The sequence below is a fragment of the Anarhichas minor genome, unplaced genomic scaffold (genome assembly GCF_050575085.1).
Source record: "Anarhichas minor isolate MPS153535 unplaced genomic scaffold, ASM5057508v1 ptg000288l, whole genome shotgun sequence".
Taxonomy (NCBI): domain Eukaryota; kingdom Metazoa; phylum Chordata; class Actinopteri; order Perciformes; family Anarhichadidae; genus Anarhichas; species Anarhichas minor.
Genome location: NW_027466734.1, coordinates 1 through 5,000, shown reverse-complemented (window position 1 = coordinate 5,000; position 5,000 = coordinate 1).

The window sequence follows — 5,000 nt, the reverse complement described above, 5'->3', positions numbered from 1 at the left end:
GACGTGGTCTACTATTCGGCGTAGGGGACGAGTCTTTGCGTTGTGTATTCGCGGAGATATGGACCGCGCAAACCGGGAATTTGGTTCAAGGAAACAGAGTATTGGCGCTCGTCTTTCGCTGTGAGACGAATATCGCCAACGCTTTTGAAATACGTGCTGCATCGGCTGTGGGTGTCCGTTTATTCATTTGTCGGTGTCAGTTTATTGGTTATGTCGGTGTCAGTTTATTGGTCTGCCTTATGGGTTGTGAGAGTACGTCTGGGTCGACATTTCGGTATTATTATCCCCGCTGTGCGTTCCATTTCCGGGTTTATGGACCGCGCAATGTGGCCCCCGCGACCTACTCTGACCACATCGTGCCTCGGCTGTGGGTCTCGCATCCAGGATCCACTCGGATAGTTTTGTAGAGGTGGATGTGGTCTACGATCGGGTACAAGTGTCCCGGCTGTGCGTTGTGTATTCGCGGAGCTATGCACCTCGCAAACCGGCGATTTTGTTCAAGGAAACAGAGTATTGGCGCTCGGCTACTGTGACCGGCTTTGCGTACATCGTGCCTCGGCTGTGGGTCTCGGATCCAGGATCCACTCGGATAGGTTTGTAGAGGTGGATGTGGTCTACGATCGGGTACAAGTGTCCCGGCTGTGCGTTGTGTATTCGCGGAGATATGGACCTCGCAGACCGGCGATATTGTCGCTCGTCTTTCGCTGTGATTTTGTCAGAGTACGAAGATCGGCCGACGCTTTTGAACTACTTGCTGCATCGGCTGTGGTTATCCGTTTATAGGAGTGCATGGATGGCTGGTTAGAGGACGTCAAGGTCTACAATTCGGCGTAAGTACCCCGACTGTGCGTTGTGTTTTGGCGGAGATATTGAGCGCGCAATATGGCTACAGTGACCTATTTTGACCACGTCGTGCATCGGCTGTGAATGCCCCGATCCTGGATCCTCCTCCACAGGTCTTTAGAAGTGGGACGTGGTCTACTATTCGCGTAGGGGACGAGTCTTTGCGTTGTGTATTCGCGGAGATATGGACCGCGCAAACCGGGAATTTGGTTCAAGAAACAGAGTATTGGCGCTCGTCTTTCGCTGTGAGACGAATATCGCCAACGCTTTTGAAATACGTGCTGCATCGGCTGTGGGTGTCCGTTTATTCATTTTGTCGGTGTCAGTTTATTGGTTATGTCGGTGTCCAGTTTATTGGTCTGCCTTATGGGTTGTGAGAGTACGTCTGGGTCGACATTTCGGTATTATTATCCCCGCTGTGCGTTCCATTTCCGGGTTTATGGACCGCGCAATGTGGCCCCCGCGACCTACTCTGACCACATCGTGCCTCGGCTGTGGGTCTCGCATCCAGGATCCACTCGGATAGTTTTGTAGAGGTGGATGTGGTCTACGATCGGGTACAAGTGTCCCGGCTGTGCGTTGTGTATTCGCGGAGCTATGCACCTCGCAAACCGGCGATTTTGTTTCAAGGAAACAGAGTATTGGCGCTCGGCTACTGTGACCGGCTTTGCGTACATCGTGCCTCGGCTGTGGGTCTCGGATCCAGGATCCACTCGGATAGGTTTGTAGAGGTGGATGTGGTCTACGATCGGGTACAAGTGTCCCGGCTGTGCGTTGTGTATTCGCGGAGATATGGACCTCGCAGACCGGCGATATTGTCGCTCGTCTTTCGCTGTGATTTTGTCAGAGTACGAAGATCGGCCGACGCTTTTGAACTACTTGCTGCATCGGCTGTGGTTAATCCGTTTATAGGAGTGCATGGATGGCTGGTTAGAGGACGTCAAGGTCTACAATTCGGCGTAAGTACCCCGACTGTGCGTTGTGTTTTGGCGGAGATATTGAGCGCGCAATATGGCTACAGTGACCTATTTTGACCACGTCGTGCATCGGCTGTGAATGCCCGATCCTGGATCCTCCTCCACAGGTCTTTAGAAGTGGACGTGGTCTACTATTCGGCGTAGGGGACGAGTCTTTGCGTTTGTGTATTCGCGGAGATATGGACCGCGCAAACCGGGAATTTGGTTCAAGGAGACAGAGTATTGGCGCTCGTCTTTCGCTGTGAGACGAATATCGCCAACGCTTTTGAAATACGTGCTGCATCGGCTGTGGGTGTCCGTTTATTCATTTGTCGGTGTCAGTTTATTGGTTATGTCGGTGTCAGTTTATTGGTCTGCCTTATGGGTTGTGAGAGTACGTCTGGGTCGACATTTCGGTATTATTATCCCCGCTGTGCGTTCCATTTCCGGGTTTATGGACCGCGCAATGTGGCCCCTGCGACCTATTCTGACCACATCGTGCCTCGGCTGTGGGTCTCGCATCCAGGATCCACTCGGATAGTTTTTGTAGAGGTTGATGTGGTCTACAATTGGGTATAAGTGTCCCGGCTGTGCGTTGTGTATTCGCGGAGCTATGCAACCTCGCAAACCGGCGATTTTGTTCAAGGAAACAGAGTATTGGCGCTCGGCTACTGTGACCGGCTTTGCGTACATCGTGCCCCGGCTGTGGGTCTCGGATCCAGGATCCACTCGGATAGGTTTGTAGAGGTGGATGTGGTCTACGATCGGGTATAAGTGTCCCGGCTGTGCGTTGTGTATTCGCGGAGATATGGACCTCGCAGACCGGCGATATTGTCGGTCGTCTTTGGCTGTGATTTTGTCAGAGTACGAAGATCGGCCGACGCTTTGAACTACGCGCTGCATCGGCTGGGGTATCCGTTTATAGGAGTGTCTAGATGGGTGGTTAGAGGACGTCGGGGTCTACAATTCGGCATAAGTATCCCGGCTGTGCGTGTGTTTTGGCGGAGATATGAACCGCGCAATGTGGCTACTGCGACCTATTTTTGACCGAGTCGTGCATCGGCTGTGAGTGTCCGATTGTGGCTCAAACTCCACAGGTCTTTAGAAGTGGACGTGGTCTACTATTCGGCGTAGGGCCGAGTCTGTGCGTTGTGTATTCGCGGGGATAATGCACCGCGCAAACCGGCGATTTGGTTTAAGGAGACAGAGTATTTGGCGCTCGTCTTTCGCTGTGATTTTGTCAGAGTACGAAGATCGGCCGGCGCTTTTGAACTACTTTGCTGCATCGGCTGTGGGTATCCGTTTATTGTTCTGCATGTATGGGTGGTTAGAGGAGGTCGGGGTCTACAATAGGGTATAAGTGTCCCGGCTGTGCGTGGTGTTTTGGCGGAGAGATGGAGCGCGCAAAACGGCAACTGCGACCTACTTTGGACCGCGTGGTGCCTCGGCTGTGGGTCTCGGATCCAGGATCCACTCGGATAGGTTTGTAGAGGTGGACGTGGTCTACGATTGGGTATAAGTGTCCCGGCTGTGCGTGGTGTTTTCGCGGAGATATCCACCTCGCAAAACGGCGCTTCCGTTTAAGGAAACAGAGTTTTGGCGCTCGTCTTTCGCAGCGCAGCCCAGTAACGTCCCCTACCTTAAGAGAGTCCTCGTTACTCCCGCCGTTTACCCGCGCGATATGGATCCTGGTTCTGGATCTCGCATCCAGGATCCACTCGGATAGGTTTGTAGAGGTAGACGTATTATACAATTAGGTATGAGTATCCCGGCTGTGCGTTGTGTATTCCGCGGAGATATCCATCTCGCAAAACGATATAAAAACGGCTGTGATTTTGTCAGAGTATGAAGATCGCCCGGCGCTTTTTGTCAGAGTATGAAGATCGGTCGGCGGTTTTCAAATACGTGCTGCCTCGGCTGTGGATACCCGTTTATTATTCTGCTTATATGGGTAGTTAGAGGACGTCGGGACCGTGGATTCGGTATAAGAATCCCCGCTGTGCGTTCCATTTCCGGGTAAATATGGACCGCGCAATATGGCCCCTGCGACCTACTTTGACTACATCGTGCCTCGGCTGTGGACCTCGCATCCATGATCCACTCGGATAGATTTGTAGAGGGGACTTGGACTACTACAGTTAGATATAAGTGGTCCCGGCTGTGCGTTGTGTATTCGCGGGGATATGGACCTCGCAAAACGGGTATTTCGTTTAAGTCTTTCGCTTTGATTTTGTCAGAGTATGAAGATCGGTCGGCTGTTTTCAAACACGCGCTGCCTCGGCTGTGGTTATCCGTTTATTATTCCAGCTTACATAGTTGGTTAGAGGACGTCGGGGCCGTGTATTCAGTATAAGAATCCCCGCTGTGCGTTCTATTTCCGGGTAGATATGGCGCGCGTAATATGGTCCCTGCGACCTACTTTGACTACACCGTGCCTCGGCTGTGGACCTCGCATCCAGGATCCACTCCGATAGTTTTGTAGAGGGGGACGTGGACTACAACTGGGTATAAGTGTCCCCGGCCTGTGCGTTGTGTATTCGCGGAGATATGCACCTCGCAAAACGACGATTTCGTTTAAGTCTTTCGCTGTGATTTTGTCAGAGTATGAAGATCGGTCGGCTGTTTTCAAACACGCGCTGCCTCGGCTGTGGTTATCCGTTTATTATTCAGCTTACATAGTTGGTTAGAGGACGTCGGGGCCGTGTATTCAGTATAAGAATCCCCGCTGTGCGTTCTATTCCGGGTAGATATGGCGCGCGTAATATGGTCCCTGCCGACCTAATTTGACTACACCGTGCCTCGGCTGTGGACCTCGCATCCAGGATCCACTCCCGATAGTTTTGTAGAGGGGGACGTGGACTACAACTGGGTATAAGTGTCCCGGCTGTGCGTTGTGTATTCGGCGGAGATATGCACCTCGCAAAACGACGATTTCGTTTAAGTCTTTCGCTGTGATTTTGTCAGAGTATGAAGATCGGTCGGGCCTGTTTTCAAACACGCGCTGCCTCGGCTGTGGTTATCCGTTTATTATTCAGTTTACATAGTTGGTTAGAGGACGTCGGGGCCGTGTATTCAGTATAAGAATCCCCGCTGTGCGTTCTATTTCCGGGTAGATATGGCGCGCGTAATATGGTCCCTGCGACCTAATTTGACTACACCGTGCCTCGGCTGTGGACCTCGCATCCAGGATCCACTCCGATA